Here is a 25,153-nt window from a genome sequence, read left to right on the forward strand (position 1 = left end):
TGGTTGTACTGGCGGCTCCGTTAAGCTGGCGACTGTAGCTGAAGCTGTGAGCTACTGCGCCTGCGCGGCCCGTCGGCGCACCTGGCTCGATCACGCACGCGTAGCTGTAAGCCTCCTGTGCAAGCGCGATTCTTGAAAGACTGAACTGCATAGCAGGCTTATGGCTAAAGGGCTCCTGATAAAGTTGGTTGCGCGGATGGGCCACGCAGACGCAATAGCTCACAACTTTAGCCATAGTCGCCAGCTTAACTGAGCCACTAGCAGGACCACGGAGGACACCAAGGGACCTCGCTAGCTGCCAAGTAGGGGTTGGCAGAAGCCCCAGGTAAGTGCAGATTTTGATCTGTATGCACTGCTCAGGGTCCCTTTAAACCACATGTATCGAACTCCAGGCCTGGAGGGCCAGATCCATGCCAGTGTTTAGGATGGACTGAGAAAGGAAGGAATGTGTTCTACCTGATGGATCACACATTACCTGATTCAGACCCATCAATTTATTTGAGCTGTATCAAAAATGTGTGAGGATCTCGGCCTTCGTAGGACCGGTATGACATACTGGCTGCTTTAAACCATCAGAGTCCAGCTATTTCCTGCCCCCAGCCTCAGAAAATCCACAAAATCAGAAATGTCCTCACTTTCCACTATCAAATGCTAAAGTTTTGTGGAGGTAGTTATTTATAAGCAAATACCAGAAGATATTCAATAAGTAATCAGTAAAATATGACAACACAGCTACAGTGGTATACATACTTCACACACTGCCAGAGTGTATGAAATGCTCCTATAGCTATAAGCTGTTTGTATGAATGTGCATATAGTGTGAAAGGCTGTTTATTCCCCTGACACGTGGTTCGTGTAGGTTAATGGGAATACAATGGGGCCCCTCGCTGCAATGGCAGTGCTGCTGATGGATGTGTGGGTGACTGGAGAGAGCAGTGCTGCTCGTGAGAACCAGGCCTCCTGCCCACTCATCCCTGCAGCAGAATGCAAGGAGAGAAGAGCTGCTGCATCCGTTGCCGTGGAAACCAGGTCAATTCTCGCGAGCCCACCCGCAGCGTTCATGGAAAACTATACTGTCGAGCTGAGAAATCTCGCGAGCTTTGGGCCGGGTGCTTCCGGTCGGAGAGGACAGAGGAGTCGCTGCGGTAGGCGAAGAAGAAGAAGAAGAAGAAGGGAAGGTGAAGGTAGGTGGCAGAATAGACGGACGTGAGGGCTAAGTGACCGTACGGCGAGATGAGCTCCTTTTTACTTTCACCAGCCCTAATAGAAACGCAGATCGATCCCGCCCACACAAGCACCAACCTCCATCTTACGTTGCCATAAGGAGCACCTACCCCCACTCTACGCTGCATGCTTCTTTGCAATGACTACCACCATTTCAGGACATTGTACTCGCTCCTGACACCAGGATTCTGACCTGCCAGGGCACCTGTCTAATTCCATCACTATGCATCCCGAGTTAGGCTCACCTGTCTGACACCTATACCTTCTATCCATGATAGGTGATGTCAGGGACCTTGAGCTGTAATTGGGGTGTCTTGTTACACCCTGTCATTACTGTGCCAGTATTATTAGTGTCTTCCTCTTCTCTAATTCAGTGACATCCACATATCTCAGTATATGCAGGAGGCCATTCATAGTCATCTTATTTAACATTTACTGCCACATTTTAAGCTGCTGCAAAAACTGCCATGATTACATCAGCTGTAACAAACACATCCTGCATCCTTGTTTAACTCACCTCTAACAGTCTTACCTGGCTGTATCATCCCTGAATGGATAATTATACATTATTTATTGCACCTGCACTTGTCTCGGCTTCAATCACTATGTAACATTACAGCATTTGTCAGACTGTGACCATACATATTCATGTTCATAGATCTACAGAAATGTTGATCTACTGCATATATACAAGGGTAGATCTACAGAAATGATTTATATAAGTAGGTAGAGCTACAGAAATGATGATCTGTACACATACGTAGATATGCAGAGATGTTCATCTGTACATGTGGATAAATGTACAGAGGTCATCTATACATATGTCTAGATTGACAGAAATGATGATCTGTACATATTACAGATATAATATATATATATATATATATATATATATATATATATATATATATATATATATATATATATATATATATATATATATATATATATATATATATATATAATACATATTGAAACAATGATCCATACACCTGGAAAGATCAACAGAAATAATCCACATTCTCCCCTGTATGCCCATTCAAAATGCAGGATTCTAGAGACAAAATGCTTACTTCACCCTCTGGCCCAAAGGGCTAGTTTTGGAATTTTGATTAAATGTTTAATTCATTCACATAGTTAATGTCGCAGTTAGAGTTCATCCATACATGATAAAGTTATATAACTGTAAGTTAAACACAGTTCATCCAGGCCAGGCTGCATGTCTGCATCACTTCTCAAGGACAAGATTGCTGTTCTGCGGAACCTCCTTGGAGCTCCATGTCCTGCTCAATTCATGTGTCTTGTTTACAATATCATTGTTACTTCTACTTCAGGCTGAACATATCTAAAAGGGACAATGCTGTGTGTGTGTGTGTGTGTGTGCGCGTGCGTGTGTGCGCGTGCGTGAGTGTTAGTAATTGTATGCCATTTTATGCATAATAACTCACTGAAGACATGAATATAATGTATGACAACTAAGGATTTTCAAGAAAATAACACTTATGGTAGTGTATGGAAAGTACTATGAAACTCAAAATTTAAAAGCTTGCTTTGACCCTTTTGAAAATAATAAAAAAAAATGTTTAATTGTATGTTAATCTGACCGGTTACTGCTAGCTCTGTGCTGGTCAATGCAGTACAAAGCTGTAGTAATCGTCGCCCAAGCACTGTGTCTGCTGTCTTGTTCCCACTTATGTCAATCTTGTGACCAGGGCCAGATTTACAATTTGGGAGCCTGTAGGCACAGATGTTCTGGCGCCCTAAATCCCGCCCCTCAACACAGGCCACACCACCAAGTAAAAATATTCTTAACTCAAATCCCTGTGTCATGTCACTAACTGTCCTTGTCACTAAAGATGCCATAAGACAGTGATTAGAGTGTAAGATCCTAAGGACATTAAGTGACATGACACAGGGATCAGAGTTCAGATTTTGTTTTCAAGGGTTAGGGTGTAAGCTCCTGAGGTCAGTGATACCAGGCAGGGATTAGAATGTAAGATCATGAAGTCAGTGATGCAAGGCAAGAATAGAAGAAAGAGCAGTGAAGGATGAGGAGGACAGATCAGTGAAGCAGGAGGATAAGGAGAACAGAGCAGTGAAGCTGGATGACAAGGAGCACAGAGCAGTGGAGCTGGGGGACGGGGAGGACAGAGCAGTGAAGCTGGGGGACGAGGAGGAGGACAGAGCAGTGAAGCTGGGGGACGAGAAGGATAGAGCAGTGAAGCTGGGGGATGAGGAGGACAGAGCAGTGAAGCTGGGGGACGAGGAGGACAGAGCAGTGAAGTTGGGGACAAGGAGGACAGAGCAGTGAAGCTGGGAGATGAGGAGGACAGAGCAGTGAAGCTGGGGGATGAGGAGGACAGAGCAGTGAAGCTGGGGGATGAGGAGGACAGAGCAGTGAAGCTGGGGGATGAGGAGGACAGAGCCGTGAAGCTGGGGGACGAGGAGGACAGAGCAGTGTAGCTGGGGAACGAGGAGGACAGAGCAGTGTAGCTGGGGGACGAGGAGGACAGAGCAGTGAAGCTGGGGGACGAGGAGGACAGAGCAGTGAAGCTGGGGGACGAGGAGGATAGAGCAGTGAAGCTGGGGGACGAGGAAAATAGAGCAGTGAAGCTGGGGGACGAGGAGGATAGAGCAGTGAAGCTGGGGGAGGAGGAGGAGAGAGCAGTGAAGCTGGGGGAGGAGGAGGAGAGAGCAGTGAAGCTGGGGGACGAGGAGGATAGAGCAGTGAAGCTGGGGGACGAGGAGGATAGAGCAGTGAAGCTGGGGGAGGAGGAGGAGAGAGCAGTGAAGCTGGGAACGAGGAGGATAGAGCAGTGAAGCTGGGGGACGAGGAGGATAGAGCAGTGAAGCTGGGGGACGGGAAGGATAGAGCAGTGAAGCTGGCGGAGGAAGAGGAGAGACCAGTGAAGCTGGGGACGAAGTGGACAGAGCAGTGAAGCTGGGGGACAGAGCAGTGAAATTGGTGGATGAAGAAGAACAGTTCAGTGAAGTTGAGGGATGAAGAAAACAGAGCAGTAAAGCTGGGGGAAGAGGATGTCACAACAGTGAAGAAGAGGAGGAGAGAACAGTAAAGTTGGCACATGAGGACAGAGCTGTAAAGCATGAGGAGGACAGAACAGTGAAGCTGGCAGATGAGGAGGAAAGAGGAGGAAAGGATGGTGATGACAGAGCAATAAAGCAGGAGGATGAGGCGGAGAAAGCTGTGTAGAAGTGAAAGATGAGGAGTGCATAGCAGTGAAATAGGAGGATGAGGATAGAGCGTTGAAACAGGATGATGAGGAAGAGAAGTAAAACGGATAGATGAGGAAGACATAGCAGTGAAGCGGGAGGATGAGGACAAAACAGTAAAACAGGAGGATAAGGAGGACAGAGCAGTGTAGCAGAAAGATGAGGAGGACAGAGCAGTAAACCTGGCGATGAGGAAGACAGAAAAGTGAAGCTGGCGGATGAGGAAGACACAGCTGTGAATCTGGCAGATGAGGAAGAAAGAGAAGTGAAGCTGGTGGATGAGGAGGACAGAGCAGCAAAAGCCAGCTGGTGATGAGGACAGAGCAGTGAAGTAGAAGGATGAGGACAGAGCAGTGAAGTAAAAGGATGATGACAGATAAGTGAAATAGAAGGATGAGGACAGAGAAGTGAAGCAGGAGGATGAGGGCAGAGCAGTGAAGCAGGAGGATGAGGAGGACAGAGCAGTGAAACAGAAGAATGAGGAGAACAGAGCAGTGTAACAGAAGGATGAGGAGGACAGAACAGTGAAGCAGAAGGATGATGAGGAGAACAGAGCAGTGAAGCAGAAGGATAAGGAGGTCAGAGCAGTTAAGCAGGAAGATAAGGACAGAGCAGAGAAGGATGAGGACAGAGCAGTGAAGCAGGAGGATGAGAATGATGACAGAGCGGAGAAGGATGAGGATGATGTGGACAGAGCAGTGAAGGATGGGGATGATGTGGTGGACAGAGCAGTGTAGGGTGAGGATGAGGAACAGGAGTGGAGGGAGCAGTGAAGGATGATGAGAGATCACCTAAGTTGTGGCTGTGCTGCTGCTCGGTGACCTCTCCTGTCGGGACTGCAGCTGGGCTGGGCAGGGGGTTGCACTCCTCCTTGTACTGCTCCTGGAGCTCGGCGGTGTTCCTGTGACGTGGGTGGGCACTGCAGAACAGGCTTTCACGAAGCAGCCGGTCTTCTCTTCACACTTCTTCCCGGGACTGGCTGTGGGGGCAGGGTTCCCAGCGAGGTGTGGAGCACGAGGGGAGACAGGCTACCATTACTGTCTGCTGATGTCTTCTGGGGGGAGGCTTTGTCCCAGCCAGGCTACGGTCTTGGCGGCCTCCTGTTTGCTGAGTCTTCAGGGACGGAAGCTGCTAACAAACACGGAAGTGGCTGACAAGTCTTCCCCTCTGCCACCGTGAGGGTAGCTTCTTTTCTTCAATCTTACTTCCCCAGTCCTGTGCAGGGGGGGGGGGGGGGGGGGGGCGGAGCAGAGCAGAGCGGCGGCTGGCCACATAGTATTGCAGAGAAGGAAGTGCAGTAGCGTCCTTCTCTGCATTGGTAAAGAAGAGGAGGTGGCCATTTGGGGACAGAATCCGCCTCTCCCATATAAGGCGCCTTTAGGCTCGTGCCTACAGTGCCTGATGCTAAATCGGGCCCTGCTTGTGACCCTTTTTTCCAATTCAGCGTTTGATGATTGTTTATACTGAATGTCATTGGAGATGTTCCTAAGTTTTAATTGAATTCTATTAGAGCCATTTTTTTTATTGAAACCAACATGTAAAACATCTCTTGTATGGCGTTATGCATTATCAGCAAGTATACTTACCTTTCTGTGCTGGATGCTTTCTAGAATGAGCTGCAGAGGTCACTGTTTCTGTTAGCAGTTCTGGGTTGTGGAAATGCAGGCCTATCTCCCTATGATGACCTCCTCTGCACCACAACAGATTCCAGGTCACATGAGTGAAGAGGACATGGCTAAGACTTTCATTCATATCCAATATGTGTTACTTCTGAAGCCCAACAATCTGCACAAAAGGAGTAAACATATGCCCTTTTTTTTTTACAGATTTCCCGTAAACTCTTGTGGTTATTCAGTCTGATGTGTTGCATGTATGCCTTGATATACCGTTTCCCCGAAATAATTAATACATCCCCCGAAAGTAAGCCCAAGCAGGAATTTCGAGCTTGCTTGAAATATAAGCCCTACCTTATAAGTAAGCCCTAGCTGCAGGAAGGGGAAAAAGTATGGCAAGTATGGCAATTTGTGTTACTACTGAGCTCATGGTCTTTCGGGTGGGACCATGGCACCATCATTGGGTCAATCATTGCACTCACTGCTAATGAGAGAGTGCAGTGATTGGCCCAGTAATGGAGTCATGGTCCAGTCTGCGAGACCATCGGTTCCAGTAGAAATACATGTTGACGTACTTCTACTCCATAGGCTGAAGCTCAGGGACACAGTGGCAAGGAGCTGGGGGAAAGAAGAGGATGCAGGGGGACATCTGAGGACACAGTAGACACCAGGAGGACAGCGGAGGACATAGGTGGACACAAAACACAGTAGGACAGGGAATGGAGAAGGACAGGGAGGACACCAGGACTACACTAAAGGTACAAGGGGGGCACAGGGGCACACAAGAGGTTGCTCCAGCAGAGGATGGGGCAGCACAGTGGGAAGCCAGGAGGATACACAGCGCAGAAGCTTGTGTGTTCATAGAAATATAAGACATCCCCTGAAATTAAGCCCTAGCATTTTCGGGGAAACACGGGTATGTGTTACAGATGAGCTATTGGCAATCTTTTTTTCTATTTTATACAGTAGAGGAATGGCTAGAATCAGTCGTAGGTGTTATTGCTGCCTGGGTTCCCATTTTGGAGATTTCCATTCACTTCCTGTTAATATCATTTGTTATGTAGACCGGAAATGAGATACGGTAATTTCCCAAAGCAGGTCTGAGATATTAATAAGCAAAATACAAAGTGACCGCCACTCAAGAAACTATAAAAATACAAAACTTTATTCTCAATATCAATTCTATTCACCAGCTATTTCCCTAAACCTCTTACCTCCCCCCCATAAAAAGCTGCATGGACTACTACAACAGGAGCGCTCCTGGACATACACCCCCATAAGCAGCCACACCACATGCATGCAATCTAGATCGGCCGATCTTCCAAGATCAAATGTCATATGAGACCTATGGGGCTGCGTTCAAGTGTCCGCGTCAATTGGGCTCGATAACTGTTCGTTTGGTACCTTAATCTTGATAAGATCACAATAGAGCGTTATATATTACTTCATAGTCTATTACTTTCACTGCTTCAATGGTAATCTTCACCTTAATAGTAAGCCAGCAGCTATAGGTTCAGCAACATAAGCTATTCAAGCCACCATGTAGCAGCCCAGTCACGCTGGCAAAAGATTCCTCTTCGTATGGCCATCGCGTGGTAACAAGACTATACCTTTTTTATGTATGAGGATATATATGCTCACGGTTTCCGTCGCGGCGTCCCGCGACACCAGGTACCCGGTTTAAGTTGCCCAAGATGCGGACATCAACCTTCCAGCATGTGTATTGTGCAGGAGCGTCCCGTCAGCCATCAGCAGCTAGCCACGCCCACATACGCGTTACGCCCACATCACGTGAGCTTCTTCAGTGTGATGACGCTGTGGAGCGTCATCACACTGAAGAAGCTCACGTGATGTGGGCGTAACGCGTATGTGGGCGTGGCTAGCTGCTGATGGCTGACGGGACGCTCCTGCACAATACACATGCTGGAAGGTTGATGTCCGCATCTTGGGCAACTTAAACCGGGTACCTGGTGTCGCGGGACGCCGCGACGGAAACCGTGAGCATATATATCCTCATACATAAAAAAGGTATAGTCTTGTTACCACGCGATGGCCATACGAAGAGGAATCTTTTGCCAGCGTGACTGGGCTGCTACATGGTGGCTTGAATAGCTTATGTTGCTGAACCTATAGCTGCTGGCTTACTATTAAGGTGAAGATTACCATTGAAGCAGTGAAAGTAATAGACTATGAAGTAATATATAACGCTCTATTGTGATCTTATCAAGATTAAGGTACCAAACGAACAGTTATCGAGCCCAATTGACGCGGACACTTGAACGCAGCCCCATAGGTCTCATATGACATTTGATCTTGGAAGATCGGCCGATCTAGATTGCATGCATGTGGTGTGGCTGCTTATGGGGGTGTATGTCCAGGAGCGCTCCTGTTGTAGTAGTCCATGCAGCTTTTTATGGGGGGGAGGTAAGAGGTTTAGGGAAATAGCTGGTGAATAGAATTGATATTGAGAATAAAGTTTTGTATTTTTATAGTTTCTTGAGTGGCGGTCACTTTGTATTTTGCTAATTGAATTGTGGTTGAGACCAGCCTTCCCCTTAATTGGGTGAACTAATACATTAAGGACCTGTGCACCGGATATATTACATTTGCTGAGATATTAATAAACCTGATAGAAGTCACAACTCCATACTGACGATCTAAAGAAGTAGATTTGCTTCTGTTTCTGTCCCTTTCAGAGCAATTCCCCTCACTTCCATCTCTACCTGACATGTTTTGAGACACGTAGTCTAAGGTAATCTTTGCAATATCCCAGGTAGAAAAGAAAACCTGATGATGGTCTCACGTCTTTCTCACTCTTTGTTCTGACCCTTTTTCACTCTACCCAGTGATTGGAAAGCTAAGTACACACTTATTTATTTATTTATTGTATTTATAAAGCGCCAACGTATTACGCAGCGCTGGACAATAAATAGGGATTCATACAATATTTAGGGGTGACATACAGCAAAATGACAATACCTGAATACAAGAAAGATCAGATCAGGCAGCACAGTATGAGTACAAGGTAATGCTTAGTCAGTCACTGGATGGAGCATGGAGATTAGGCAAGTTAGGTTCACTCAGATGCCTAGCATGGGTTCACAGTAATGGAGGTGCATGATCAGGTTGGACACAAAAGGAGGAGGACCCTGCCCAAAGGCTTACAATCTAAAGGGAGAGGTAGGGACACGAGAGGTAGGAGACCAGAGTTCAGCTGTGGGTTTAGAGCAATTGTGAGGGGTAGTAGGCCAGAGTGAAAAGGTGAGTTTTGAGGGCTTTCTTGAAGATGTTGAAGGAGGGGGCTGCCCTAATGGGTGGAGGTAGGGAGTTCCATAGTGTTGGAGCAGCTCTTGAGAAGTCCTGGAGGCGTGCATGGGACTGGGTGATGCGGGGGGCGGTTAGGCGAAGTTCATTGGAAGAGCGGAGTGAGCGGCTAGGTGTGTACCTCTGAGTAAGATCGGAAATGTAGGTTGGACAGGTTTTGTGCACAGATTTGTAGGTCAGACACAGTATCTTGAATCTGATTCTGGACTGGATAGGAAGCCAGTGGAGGGATTTAAGGAGGGGATCCGCCATGGTGGAGCGATGGGAGCAGTGGATAATTCTGGCTGCTGCATTCATGATGGACTGCAATGGGGCTGTTCGGGTCATAGGGAGACCAGACAGCAGGGCATTGCAGTAGTCAAGGCGGGAAATTATGAGGGCATGGATGAGGAGTTTGGTGGTGGCAGAGGTCAGGAAAGGGCGAATCTTACAGATGTTACGAAGGTGGAAGTTGCAGGACTTTGTGAGGTTTTGGATGTGGGGAGTGAAGGAGAGTGCGGAGTCTAGGGTGACACCCAGACAGCGGGCTTGAGAGGTAGGATGAATGGTAGTGTGGGTAACAGTGACATGCGCATCTGGGAGGTTTATGGATGTCCGGGGTGGGAAGATCATAAATTCCGTTTTGTCTAGGTTTAGTTTCAGGAACCTAGCAGACATCCAGGAGGCGATGGCTGATAGACAGGAGGAGACCTTGTCCATGGTAGTGGTGGATATGTCAGGGGTGTGGAGGTAGATCTGGGTGTCATCTGCATACAGATGATAAATAAAACCCATGGAGGAGATAACCTTGCCAATGGAGGATGTGTATAGGGTGAACAGTAGGGGGCCAAGGACCGAACCTTGGGGGACTCCCACCGAGAGGTGGTTGGGGGTGGATGAGGACTCATTGAAGGCGGTCGTGAAGGAGCGGTTGGAGAGGTAGGATGAAAGCCAGGACAGGGCAAGATCGTGAATGCCCATGGACTGGAGGGACTGGAGGAGTAGGGGATGATCTACTGTGTCAAAAGCTGCTGAAAGGTCAAGAAGGAGGAGAATGGAGTATTTACCTTCAGCTTTAGCTAAGGCAAGGTCATTGACCACTTTGGTGAGAGCAGTTTCGGTTGAGTGGCCAGGCCGAAATCCAGATTGCAGTGGGTCTAGCAGTGAGTTGGCATTGAGGAACTGGGTCAGGCGTTTGTGAACCAGACGCTCAAGGAGTTTTGAGGCAAAGGGGAGGAGGGAGATAGGACGGTAGTTGGAGGGTAGTGAGGGGTCGAGGGAGGGTTTCTTGAGCAGGGGTATTACAGTGGCCTGCTTGAAGTCTGAGGGGAAGGTGCTGCCTGTGGATAGGGAGAGGTTGAACAGGGTAGTGAGGACTGGGGCCAATTCCGTGAAGTGAGGCTGGAGTAAATCAGAAGGGATGGGGTCAAGGGGGGAAGTGGTGGTATGGGAAGTCTGCAGTAGGTGGATGACTTCCTCGGTGGTAGTAGGAGTGAAAAATGTGAGGGGAGGATAGGGTGGAGGAGGAGCTGGTTGGGAGGGGGTGGGAGGTGAAGATTTGAGATTGGATATTTCCTGGCGGATAGAGACAATTTTGTTGGTGAAGCGGGTGGCTAAATCTGTGGCAGAGAGGGAGGAAACAGAGGGTGGGGGGGGGGGGGGAGGTGGGTTTAAGCAGGGAGTTGAAAGTGGCAAAGAGACACGCCGGGGGTTGGAAGCTTGTGCTCCGATGAGCTTGGTAAAGTATTCCTGCTTCGCATGAGCAAGGGCAGTGTGGAACTGCAGCAGGTTGGTCTTGTACTGTAGGAAATCCTGGTTAAGTCTAGATTTTCTCCATTTCCGTTCAGTGGCGCGTGTTTCCCTCTGGAGGTTGCGAGTATGGGTAGTGCGCCTGGGCTGGGGGTTAGGGGGTCGGTTGCGGCAAAATATTGGTGGAGCAGCTTTCTCTAGGGCTGATGAGAGAGTTTGGCGATACTGAGCTGCAGCAAGATTAGGACAGGTTAGGGTGGGGAGAGTGGAGGAGAGGGCATGGAGGAGGTCAGCAAGGACGCTAGGGTTGAGCTTGCGTAGGTCTCGCTGCCATCGACCAGGTGGGCGGGCGGGTAGTTTGGAGGTGCCTTCCGTGAGGAGGTTGAAGGTGAGAAGGTGATGGTCTGAGGGTGGAAAGGGTGCAATGTCAAGGTCTGCAATAGCGGTGGATTTAGTGAATAGGGTCGAGAGTGTGACGTGCAGTGTGAGTGGGGGCGTTGGTGTGTTGTACTAGTCCAAGTGAGTTGGCAATGGTGAGTAGCCGGGTCACAGCGGAGTTCTGGGCTTCATCAATGGGAATATTGAAATCCCCAAGGATGATGGTGGGGAGGTCAGAGGAGAGGATGTGAGGGAGCCAGGAAGCAAGGTCATCGAGAAATTGTGGGGTGGAGCCTTGAGGTATAAGACCGCAACAATGGCAGGGAGGGGGTGGTAAAGGCGGATGGTGTGGGCCTCGAATGATGTGAATTGTAGGGAGGTAGGTGGGGTGAGGACACGGAAGGTGCTGGATGGGGAGAGGAGCAGACCCACCCCTCCCCCGGTCCTGTTGTCTGGTCTGGGGGTGTGACTGAGGTGAAGCCCACCATAGGAGAGGGCAGCCTCTGCGGCAGAGTCAGAGGGGGTGAGCCATGTCTCAGTGAGTGCGAGGATGGTGAGGGATTTGGAGAGGAAGAGGTCGTGGACTGCTGTAAGTTTATTGCGGACGGATCTGGCATTCCAGAGACCGCAAGGTAGGGGGAGCATGTGTTTGTGGGTGGGATGGATGGAAATAAGGTTGGAGCGAGGATGGGTGTTGAGGTTATTTGTGGACAGAGGGCTGTGAAGTGTATGAAGCAGGTCAGCAGGGGATGCTTGTCTGGCAGCAGGCTGTGGTCCAGGATTGGGTGATATATCACCAGCTGCAAGTAAGAGTAGGAGAGAGAGAGTAAGCAAATGTGAATGGGATTTAAATGTTTGTGAGGTTTTTGAGCTGCTGGAGGGAGAGAGAGATTTCAGGAGAGCTAACAGTTCATGAGAAGCTGAGTAAGGTGAGGAAAGCAGAGCAGGTGAAATGAATATGGAGTGTGGTACACTGGGAGGATGCATATTGCAATGCAACTTGTAGATATTTGCAGACAGGCAGAACATGAGAAAAAGTGCAGTAAACATAGTAATGGTCTCTGATTATAACCAGGAAGTTTCCAACCACTAAACATTTTATATGAGTATGCAGTTAGTGCAAGCAAACCTGTGTAAATGAAGAAGCAGAGTCTACTTGGCTGTGCAACATATATCCAGCAGTGGCATTTTTAGCAATAGCATTGGAGGCAGTTGTGGATGCAGAGTAGTAGTTTCCAGCAGAGTCCTGTGGCTGTTGAATCCTGTTTGAATTCCTGGGTGAATTCTTGGTAAATTGTTGGTAAGTTGTGAAGCACTTTGTAATAAATGGCACTTGGGAATTAAATGGCACGAGTGACCTAGGCCACAAGTGACCAAGCTCCAGCACTTAAATAGGTATGGTAGCTGCCATGATGGAATTGGAAGTGATTCTCAATTAGAAATTGGGAAAAACAGTTCTTCTAGTTATTGTCACCAAAATGATCATTAGGGATTGTTTTGGGCAGCAGTCTAGGAAGAGGAGCTGTACAGACACACTGCTTGTCTGTCTTGGCTGAGCAATGTGTTCTGTGCTATGGAGAGTGGCACGGGAAGCACTAGCAAGCATTGCATTGCTCTAGAAGCTTCAAATGAAGATACTGAAGGAACAAGATCAATTGAGTGAAAATGATCTGTTAATGTGGATTGCTAGAAGTGAGGCCAGTGATGTTGGGGGATATCTGTAAACACTTTGGAGTTATGGATACATTTATTAGGAGCAATTTTTGGGCCAATATAATTCTCTGGTGTTTCTAAGGGCTCCTCACTAGATTCAGTGGTTCTACCATTTCCTTACACTATCCAGTGAGCCTGTTTCCCACTCTGTACAGTGACACTAACTGCTCCTCACTATATTCAGTGGTTCTTCCTTTTTCTGTGGTTTTAACTGTTCCTCACTCTATACAACGTGTCCTAGCCTTCTTCACCATATCCATTGGTTCTAAATCTCACCCTGTCCCAGTGGTTTTAAGTACTTTTTGCTCTATTCTGTGGTTCTACCATTTCTTTTACACTTTCCAGTCCTTCTAACTGCTCCTCACTCTATTCAGTGGTTCTATTTTTTTTCTCACACCCTACAGTGATTCCAACCCCCCTATCCTATCCATTTGTTTTAAGCTGTCCTTACTCTATTTTATTTTTACCCTTCCTCACTCTATCCAGTGCTTCTTACCCTTCCTCACTCTATCCAGTATTTCTTATCATTCCTCACTCTGCCCAGTGCTTCTTACCTTTTCTCACTCCATCCAGTGCTTCTTACTTTTCCTCACTAAGTGCTTCTTACCTTTCCTCACTCTATCCAGTGCTTCTTACCCTCCCTCACTCTATCCAGTCTCTATCCAGTGCTTCTTACCTTTTCTCACTCTATCCAGCATTTCTTACCATTTCTCACTCTATCCAGTGCTTCTTACCTTTTCTCACTCTATCCAGCATTTCTTACCATTTCTCACTCTATCCGGTGCTTCTTACCTTTTCTCACTCTATCCAGCATTTCTTACCATTTCTCGCTCTATCCAGTGCTTCTTACCTTTTCATACTCTATCCAGTGCTTCTTACTTTTCCTCACTCGGTGCTTCCTTCTTTTCCTCACTCAATGCTTCTTACCTTTCCTCACTTTATCCAGTACTTCTTATCCTTCCTTACTCTATCCAGTGCTTCTTACACTCTCTCAATCTATCCAGTGCTTCTAACCCTTCTTCACCCTATCCAGTATTTCTTACAATTTCTCACTCTTTCCAGTGCTTCTTACATTTCCTCAGTCTATCCAGTGTGGCTTATCCTTTCTCACTCTGTCCAGTGCTTTTAACCCTTTCTGGCGCTATCCAGTGCTTTTTACCCTTTCTTTTTATTTTTTTATTTTTTATTTTTTTATTCTTTTTTTCTTCAAACTCAGCCGGTATGTGACCCAGATATGACCATGTGACAGCTGTGAAGCCATCATACGTGGGTCTCAGGTCTGCATCATAGTTTGATTTTCTTTCCTCTCCTCCCCCCTTCCCCCACCCCATCATTACCACAACATATCAAATATTTCCCCAGTGGCTCAGATCAAATTAATTATAGTAAAAAAGAAAGAAAGAAAGGAAGAGAAAAAACAGAACAAAATACAAATACCAACAAAAAAAACCTCCACCTACCCATCTTAATGTTAAGTGGTTAAATATCCCTTTCCGACTACCCCCTTATTTTATGTGCATGCCCTCCATGCATGAGCCAACAGGGCCGGACCGAGCCCAGGGGGGGGGGGGGGGGGACAGGCCGCATGCACAAACAGGTCACATATCTAAACTGAGAAGCAAAGCAATTACTCTTATTTCACCTTTCATACACATTCATATAAGAGCCTTCTATACTTCAACATATATCCATGCAACTGCACATTCATCCATCCATCCATTTATCCTTACAATTTCAGTTGGTAATATAGTGGTTATTTGGTTCCTTTCTCCTCATCCCTCCCACTTCAAATACTTAACTTCATATTATATGTTACTTATTTTTTCCCATGCAATTTTCCATTCCTCCATTTGTTTGTTGGTGCCAGCATCTTCCACACAGCCCTCGCCACCTTGCAGAAAATCTGACATCATCCATATCCACTCTTCCATACTGGGAGCTTCGGGGTTCTTCCAGGATTTTGCTATAAGTTTCCTGGCCACAATTGCTGCAGGGGTTACTAGTTTATTTGCATGTCTTAAGCTGTCAGATTCCGGGAAAATAATGTGGGATTCCTTTAAATGCGTTATAAGGGGATCCTTAATAGCAATAGCAAGTAAAATTAGAAAACAAAAAACGAAGCAGCTAGATAATTTAATGGATGAACTCAAAACAGCGAAAGCCATACATAAGGAAAATCCTGAGCAGGATAATTTTTTGAAAGTTAATTCAATTAGGCATAGGATAAATAAAATATTAAATGAAAAATGTAGTAAAGAATATAAAAAACTCAAAAAAGATTTTGTCATAAACTGTAACAAACCAGGAAAACTTATGGCCAAGCTATCAAAAAAAAAGACAACAGCCCAATTCATAGAAAAAATACAGAATCATTTCGGTCAATCAAGCTACAGCACGCAAGAAATAGGACAAGTATTTGGGAAATATTATGCAGAGCTATATAGTATAATGCAGGAAATGCCATTTGATAATATGAACAGGTATCTCACACAAGTAAATTTACCAAAAATTACAGTCGAGAACAAAGATACGCTGGATGCCCCGGTAACAGAAATAGAGTTTAAAGAGGCAGTAAATTTGCTTAAAATCGGTAAGAGTCCGGGTCCCGACGGGTTCACCTCGGAGTTCTATAAAGCATTCATAGAGGAGATGGCACCGGACTATTGTTTAATGATTAATAATCTGGATGAAAGTGAGACCTTTTCTAGAGAATCAAATCAGGCCGCAATCACCCTAATACATAAAGAAGGTAAAGATCCCCTACAGTGTAGCAACTATCGTCCCATTTCGGTAATTAATATTGACGTTAAAATATATTCAAAAATTCTAACATTAAGACTGGAAAGGGTGTTAGATCAGCTACTGGGGAAGGAGCAGATGGGTTTTAGAAAATCGGGCAGGCTATCGGACAATATTTCTTCAGCAATAAACTTTATATATAACGCAAAAATTCGTAATGAAGATGCCATCTTAGTGGCCATTGACGCTGAAAAGGCGTTTGACCGTATTTCAAGACCATTTATCTACACAACTTTAGAACACTATGGTATCGGTCCCATCTTTATCAAACGAATCAAAAATCTATATTTAAACCAAACAGCCAGAGTAAAAATCAATGGTACCTTGACACACTCCTTCCCTTTGGGGAACGGCGTGAGGCAGGGCTGTCCAATCTCCCCCCTAATATTTAATTTAGGCATAGAAGTGTTAATACGCATGATCCATTCTGACATGGAGATATCTGGGTGGCATATAGGTAACTATGAAAGTAAACTACTAGCATACGCGGACGACCTTCTTCTGACACTAACCAATCCCCTGACCTCTTTCGAAGCAGCAAATAAAATAATAACTGAATTTTCCAAATACTCGAACTATAAAGTAAATAATTCTAAAACTACGGTATTAAACATAAAAAGTCCCGTCGAAATATTGAGTACCCTACAACTAAGGTATGGCATTCATTATACCAATTCTCATATTAAATATCTCGGTATCAATTTATGTAGTGATTTCAATGATCTATTTAAATATAATTATACACCAGTGCAAAAAGATTGTGAGAAGATACTGAGTAAAATGAAAAATGCCCAATTTAATATAATTGGGAAAATCAACTTTATAAAAATGAAAATTCTTCCTAAAATAATATTTATAGTACAAAATCTGCCAATAAACATCCAGAGGAATTGGTATAATGTCTGGAACAATATATTTCAAAATTTCATATGGAGAACACCAAACCGCAGAATTTCATATAAGATAATAAGCAGGCACAAGAAATTGGGAGGAATGGGGGCACCAAATATTAAACGATATGCCCAATGTTTTCAATTGCAAAGAATCTTAGATCTCAGGATATGCGACCCGAAGAGATTCTGGACAACATATGAAAGAAGTCTGTTTAATTATGATATGCTGGATTCGTGGCACCCCCACACGGTAGTAAAACTCCTCCCTTCTATCAGCCATCCATTATTAGCACCTGCAATTAAAACCCATATGGAAGCTATAAGATCTATGTCAAAGAGCAACAAAATATCATTACTAACCACTCTACGCAATAATCCAGATTTTCAACCTGGCTTAACCTCAGGGTGGTTTAACCTCCTTGGCGGTCTGATTCTTTCCAGATTTTAGGGTCTAAAAGCGGTGCAATTTTTTTTCACTCTTTCAGACCCTAAAACCTGAAAAAAATCATTCTGGCAGGGAGATCTGCAGCAAAATTAAAAAAAAATTACCTTCCTGGGCTGCAGTTTTCTCTTTGCCCACAAGATGGCGCTAATATACATATAAACGAACTTCTCTATTTCTCTAATATAGAGAAGTTCGTTTTCAATGTTAGCCCCGCCCCCGATGACGTCACGCTGCCACCACCGCTCTGCTGCCACCACCACGGCTGCGCTGCTCCAACTGGCTGCCGGGTCCCCGGAAGAATAGCGGGGACATGGGGGATCCCGGTGGCCAGGGAAAGACCCCACACTGCCGGGGAGAGAGGCTGGAGTCCCGCTGCGCAGCGAGATCGCGTGCGGGACTCCACAACTGCAGGTAAAGCTCTGCAATGCCTACCCCGACCTGAGCTCGGGATCACCGATAGCAGCTGCTTTTTTCTACCCCGAGCTCAGGTCGGGAAAACCGGCAAGGAGGTTAAGGAAAGTGGGCTCCCTCGAGATGTTAGAATCCTAGACTTGGTTGGCCACAGAGATTCCACATTGAGGGAGATCTATAACATAGTCAGAATGGATAAGGGGCTGTGGAGCTTCCAGGTCAGGAGCTACCTTTCCAAACATAAGGATAATATAAGTAAAACCATAAATATTTATGAAAAGTGTTTTCTTCATTCGAGGATGGGGAAGGGAATGACAGCAAATTTATATTTTCTTCTTGACAGTTGTCAAACTGATCCTCTACCTAAGTTCTGTAAAGGCTGGGAACAAGACCTAAATCATATCAAAAACTTGGATTGGGGAGCAGTATTCCAGGAAATTTGGACCCCCGGTTATACCTCATTTTAACTTGTTAATTATAAACTCATGACGAGATGGTACTTCACACCCTCTAAGATGGCTAAATTTAAAGGCGGGAATGGGAACTGTTGGAGATGTCTTACCGCATTTGGTTCATACATGCATATGTGGTGGTCGTGCCCGGTTATACAGAACTTTTGGAGAGAGATAGGAGATTTAATTAAACTTCCTTCCCCTTTTCATCCCAGTATGGCTCTGTTGAGTTGCATGGAACCTGACAGCTTAAGACATGCTTTTTACCCTTTCTAACTCTATCCAGTGTGACTTACCCTTTCTCACTCTATCCATTGCTTTTTACCCTTTCTCACTCTATCCAGTGCTTTTTACCCTTTCTCACTCTATCCATTGCTTTTTACCCTTTCTCACTCTATCCAGTGCTTTTTACCCTTTCTCACTCTATCCAGTGCTTTTTACCCTTTCTCACTCTATCCAGTGCTTTTTACCCTTTCTCACTCTATCCAGTGCTTTTTACCCTTTCTTACTCTATCCAGTACTTTTTACCCTTTCTGACTCTATTCAGTGCTTTTTACCCTTTTCACTCTATCCAGCATTTCTCACTCTTCCTCACTTTATCCAGTGCTTCTTACCTTTTCTCACTCCATCCAGTGCTTCTTACTTTTCCTCACTAAGTGCTTCTTACCTTTCCTCACTCTATCCGGTGCTTCTTACCCTCCCTCACTCTATCCAGTATTTCTTACCATGTCTCACTCTGTCCAGTGCTTCTTACCTCTTCATACTCTGTCCAGGGCTTCTTACCTTTTCATACTCTATCCAGTGCTTCTTACTTTTCCTCACTCAGTGCTTCTTACCTTTCCTCACTCTATCCAGTGCTTCTTATCTTTCCTCACTTTATCCAGTTCTTCTTATCCTTCCTTACTCCATCCAGTGCTTCTTACCCTTCCTCACTCTATCCAGTGCTTCGTACCCTCTCTCAATCTATCCAGTGCTTCTAACCCTTCTTCACCCTATACAGTATTTCTTACAATTTCTCACTCTGTCCAGTGCTTCTTACCTTTTCACACTCTATCCAGTGCTTCTTACCTTTCCTCACTCTATCCAGTGCTTCTTACCTTTCCTCACTTTATCCAGTGCTTCTTATCCTTCCTTACTCTATCCAGTGCTTCTTATCTTTCCTCACTTTATCCAGTGCTTCTTACCCTTCCTTACTCTATCCAGTGCTTCTTACCCTTCCTCACTCTATCCAGTGCTTCTTACACTTCCTCACTCTATCCAGTGCTTCTTACCCTTCCTCACTCTATCCAGTGCTTCCTTACCCTTCCTCACTCTATCCAGTGCTTCGTACCCTCTCTCAATCTATCCAGTGCTTCTTATCCTTCCTTACTCTATCCAGTGCTTCCTTACCCTTCCTCACTCTATCCAGTGCTTCTAACCCTTCTTCACCCTATCCAGTATTTCTTACAATTTCTCACTCTGTCCAGTGCTTCTTACCTTTCCTCAGTCTATCCAGTGCGTCTTACCCTTTCTCACTCTAGCCAGTGCTTTTTACCCTTTCTCACGCTATCCAGTGCTTTTTACCCTTTCTCACTCTATCCAGTGCTTTTTACCCTTCCTCACTCAATCCAGTGCTTTTGACCCTTTCTCACTCTATCCAGTGCTTTTTACCCTTTCTCACGCTATCCAGTGCTTTTTACCCTTCCTCACTCAATCCAGTGCTTTTTACCCTTTCTCACTCTATCCAGTGCTTTTGACCCTTTATCACTCTATCCAGTGCTTTTTACCCTTTCTCACATGATCTAGTGCTTTTTACCCTTTCTCACTCTATCCAGTGCTTTTCACCTTTTTCACTCTATCCAGCATTTCTCACCCTTTCTTACTTTATGCAGTGCTTCTTACCCTTTCTCACTCTGTCCAGTGCTTCTTACCCTTCCTCACTCTGTCCTGTGCTTCTTACTCTTCCTCACTCTGTCCAGTGCTTCTTACCCTTCCTCTCTCTGTTCAGTGTTTCTTACAATTTCTCACTGTCCAGTGCTTCTTATCTTTCCTCACTCTATCCAGTGTGACTTACCCTTTCTCACTCTATCCAGTGTTTTTTACCCTTTCTCACTCTATACAGTGCTTTTTACCCTTTCTCACTCTATCCAGTGCTTTTTACCCTTTCTTACTATATCCAGCCCATCTTACCCTTTTTCACTCTATCCAGCATTTCTTACCCTTTTTTTTTATTACTTTATGCCGTGCTTCCTCACTTTATCCAGTGCTTCATACCCTTCCTCACTCTGTCCAGTGCTGGTTACCCTTCCTTAATCTTTTCAGTGCTTCTTACCCTTCCTTACTCTGTCCAGTGCTTCTTACTTTTCCTCACTAAGTGCTTCTTACCTTTCCTCATGCTATCCAGTGCTTCTTACCCCCCATCACTTTATCCAGTCTCTATCCAGTGCTTCTTACCCTTCCTCACTCTATTCAGTGCTTCTTACTTTTCTCACTTTATCCAGTGCTTCTTACCCTCTCTCAATCTGTCCAGTGTTTCTTACCCTTCCTCACTTTATCCAGTGCTTCTTACTTTTCCTCACTAAGGGCCATATCCTATTCAAGGTGATAAGTAGCTTGCAGATGCGAGCTACTAATCTCCTTGCCATCGCGCGAGGATTACTGGCAAATCCTATTGCCCATATCCTTCGCGCGATGGCCGATCGTTAGGGAGCATTACTCAGGCGAAAGCCTGAGCGATGCTCCCTTTTACCGAGCGATGGGGAGTGAGGTTTACGCTGTGGTGCTGTCCATCAGCACCACGGCCTGACTCCCCACACATGCGCACTCGCCTGCCGAACATCGCCGACATCTTCCGCTGCAGCATCTGGGGGTCTCCTTTAATAAGGAGACCCCCAGAGCTCCCCGTCGGGTCGCCGCACAGTTTAGAAGCCCCCGCGCAGCTCTGCAAAGGCTCCCCGTCATACGTACCGCCGCCGATCACGCGCCGTCTCTCGCCGCAAAATCCGTCACGTAATTACAGTGTATCTAACACTGTAATTAGTCCGCATAGAAGGAGCCCGGGCAAAGCATCTTTGAATCTGCAGCCGGGCTCCCCATTGGTCTGCTGTCTGAACCAATAAAATGGCTCAGACAGCGGACCAATGGGGAGCCCGGCTGCAGATTCAAAGATGCTTTGCCCGGGCTCCTTCTATGCGGACAGTAATTACAGTGTTAGATACACTGTAATTACGTGACGGATTTTGTGGCGAGAGGCGGCACGTGATCGGCGGCGGTACATATGACCGGGAGCCTTTGCAGAGCTGCACGGGGGCTTCTAAACTGTGCGGCGACCCGACGGGGAGCTCTAGGGGTCTCCTTTTTAAAGGAGACCCCCAGATGCTGCGGCGTCGACGTGCGTTAGCTAGTTTAGACCTGCTTTTTGCAGGTCTAAGCTAACGCTCATGTCTGCCGGGAAGCATCGCTTCCCGGAGACATGATAAGGGTAATTGGATTCCGTGGTAAGAACTCGCTGGGCGATTATATCGCCCAAGCGAGTTCTTTTCCGCCTGGGGGGGTCTAAAGTTTAATTAGATTAGGCGATGCCCCCATCGCCTAAGTTAAGAACTCGCCAGTGCTTAGCGCTGGCGAGTTCAGCAATAGAATATGGCCCTAAGTGCTTCTTACCTTTCCTCACGCTATCCAGTGCTTCTTACCCTCCCTCACTCTATCCAGTCTCTATCCAATGCTGCTTACCCTTCCTCACTCTGTCCAATACTTCTTACCCTTCCTCACTCTGTCCAGTGCTGCTTACCCTTCCTCACTCTGTTCAGTGCTTCTTACCCTTCTTCTTTCTACTGAGTCTTCCAGCCATTCCTTATTTGTTCAAACAGTCCTTTCCTCTTCAATGGTTCCAGCCATTCCTCCCTTCTGCACTCTTCCCTCCAGTAGTTCCAACCTGTCTCCCTCTATCCAAGGTTAAAATAAAGTTTTTCCTGGCACTCTGCGTTAACCAGTGTACACAGAAAAGAGTGTTAATTAATTACCAACATCTGTACATTTGCTGACAACAGAAATTAATAGTTATTCACTGGCGGTACAAATTCCTAGCTTATAGGATAAGTGGTTGTATGTGAAGGGGTTAATACAGTTTGCAGCTGGTATTTAGATGTTATGCTGTGTGTTTCACCTTTATTGATCTTTGTGTGCATTCCTTGTATGCATCACAGTCTGTACAAAATTTCCTGTAATATTTCAACCAGTATTTCTAATAAAATTCAGCCGGACCTTGTCCCTAGACACTAGGCTGATTTTTCAAACCAGATGCAAGATTCCTGGAGCAGAAATTGAGTGGTTGCTAGAAGCTACCAATCAGGGTTCACTTGTTAAATAAAAAAACATTTCCGTATGGTTGTTCTGGGCAACTGCTCCTCTTCTGCGCTTGTTTTCTGTCTAGTTTGAGAAACAGGACAAGGGGCCTAAAGAAAAACTATGACCAAGGATTGAACTTCATCCCAATCAGTAGCTGATACCCCCTTTCCCATGAGAAATCTTTACCTTTTCTCAAACTGATCATCAGGGGGCTCTGTATGGCTGGTATTGTGGTGAAACCCCTCCCACAGTGTGATGTCAGGACCTTGGTCCTGACAGTTTCCAGTCTGTGAGCCTTGCTGCATTGTGGGAAATAACATCTGTTTCCAACTACCAAAGCTACATCATCTCTTTCCACAGACATCACCTGCCAGCAGTAAAAATGTCGCCATGTGATAGATGTCAGAATGTAAATCAGGGAGAGGAAAAAGTTTACAATGGGCAAACACTGATGAAATAATTTATAAATAATTGTAAAAATGTAGCATTTTTTTATCATGTTATTTTCACTGGAGTTCCTCTTTAAAGGGACTCCGAGCAGTGCAGAAACTATGGAAAGATGCACATAATTTTAAAGCTCTCTTTCTCCTCTTTCCAATGATATATAAACCGCCACCCTACGCCTTTTAGTTTTCGCTATTTTCGCGATTGAAATTGCCGCGGCCGCGATTTCGATCGCAAAAATAGAGAAAACTAAAAGGCGTAGGGCAACGATTTAGGTGTCGTCAGAAAGAGGAGAAAGAGAGCTTTAAAATGATATCCATCTTTCCATAGTTATATTGTATTACACAGGGCGACTTTTTGCCAAAGTCAGCAGCTGCATTCAGCAGAATGGAGCTGCTGACACTGGGGAAAGTGTCGTCCTGTGTAATACGATATAACTATGGCTTGATGGATATCATTTTAAAGCTCTCTTCTCTTTCTGACGACACCTAAATCGTTGCCCTACACCTTTTAGTTTTCTCTATTTTCGCGATCGAAATCACAGCCGCTGCAATTTCAATCGCGAAAATAGCGAAAACTAAAAGACGTAGGGTGGTGGTTTATATATCATTGGAAAGAGGAGAAAGAGAGCTTTAAAATGATATGCATCTTTCCATAGTTTCTGCACTGCTCAGAGTCCCTTTAAAGCACACTTCACAGCTCTAGAAACTGCTTCTTAAAGGGAATAGTGTATAACTACATGCTCCTCTCTCGTCCATCATTTATTGACCTTTTGGACTCTTTGTGGTAACATGGCTCTTTGTGGTTGTTCTGTAACCATCAACTAATGAGTGGTTTAACATTAGTGTATACGGTATATGTGTCTGGTCATGATCACTGTTCCCTGGAGAAGCATAGATGGATTAGTGTTTCTGAATTGTATTTAATGCTATACGCCTATTGCAGTTTTTGTTTGCTAAGTACTCTGTGATGAAATCAGAGCTGTGTATTTCGCCACAGAAATAATGTCAAAATCAGTCAAATCCACAGGTCTTCTGGAACGTTATTCCAAAACAATCGTAAAAGTTTATCTAAAAATGATAAGTTCAAGAAAATGTCCTTCACTGTAACAATAGACCAAGTTATCCATATATAAAAACTCAGGTCTTTTATAGTTTATCTCATTCCTCTCAAATCTTATACACAACATGCAATTTTCCTATCAGATCGTCTTGTGAAATAATAATTTCCAGCATGTTCAATCTGCTTCCTGCCCAAGAAAGGGAGTGATTTTGAGATCATTACTGCACAAAAACAATCGGAAGCAGATCTGACATGCTGGAAATGATCAATTAGTCAATTAATCTGATGGTAAAATTGCATGGTGTGTATAAGCATTTAGATTTTCTTTTAAATACAGTTGTCTGGCCACGTGGAGAAAGCAGGCAAGAATGGCAGTGGGCCAAGGTACCAGGATGTCTGTGTTATTGTGCTATTGGAGTACATTTGAAATCGACGCCGGTAGACTTGGGCGCAGGATACAGCTGTATATAGCTGATCCTGCTTCTGCACAAGTCCGGGCCGATTTAATTACTATTCCCCCTCCAGGCCGCCATGGATAGTGGGGGAATGAAATAATTCGGCTTCCAGCGATTACTGGAGGCCGAATCATTATGTTTTTAAGCAACCTCGGCTCCATCTTCTGAAGGAGCCGACGTTACTCACTGAGCGCTTCAATAGGAGTGATTCCTATTGAAGTCTATGGAAGCGCCGGCTGCGCCCAAATCTAGCAGCGCTGAAAAGCACTGCTCCGTGCTATTGTGTTATTCAGCCCTCAGTAGTAAGCAGATCCATTAAGGGCCTTTCACATAGTATGTAGTGTATTTCCCTCCATCGGTCCTTCGACCTCGCATAGCTACAGAACGCATTGCAGCCTCTGCCCTGCAATGTCACCCAGGGCACAAAAATCACCCGACTCCTCAATTTATGAAACCACCGACTCCAGGTATCCGACTCCTTGACTCCGACACCTTAGTCTAATACTTGCCAGGGCTGTTGAGTTGATAAAAAAAATCATCCGACTCCTCAGTTTATGAAACCTCTGACGCCAAGTGCCTAAAGATTGCTCCAACTCCACAACTCCGACTCCATAGCCCTGATGTCATCTGAGGAAACTCGATCCCTCAAACCATA

The 25,153-nt window shown here is 45.5% G+C and overlaps 1 protein-coding gene across 2 annotated transcripts in view; it reads left to right on the forward strand.

The window, feature by feature from the left end:
• Nucleotides 1–1,102: 1,102 nt before the first annotated feature.
• The window catches only part of ARF3 (ADP ribosylation factor 3), a 63,275-nt gene continuing 39,224 nt past the window's right edge, over nt 1,103–25,153 (forward strand). The window contains exon 1 of one of the 2 annotated variants that reach the window (XM_068267685.1): nt 1,103–1,184. The gene's annotated coding sequence lies outside the window, so the exon portion shown is untranslated. The remainder of the gene's footprint in view (nt 1,185–25,153) is intronic. The other variant, XM_068267687.1, reaches the window with a different exon arrangement.

This window comes from Hyperolius riggenbachi, chromosome 2, assembly GCF_040937935.1.
Source record: "Hyperolius riggenbachi isolate aHypRig1 chromosome 2, aHypRig1.pri, whole genome shotgun sequence".
In the NCBI taxonomy this organism is placed as follows: Eukaryota; Metazoa; Chordata; class Amphibia; order Anura; family Hyperoliidae; genus Hyperolius; species Hyperolius riggenbachi.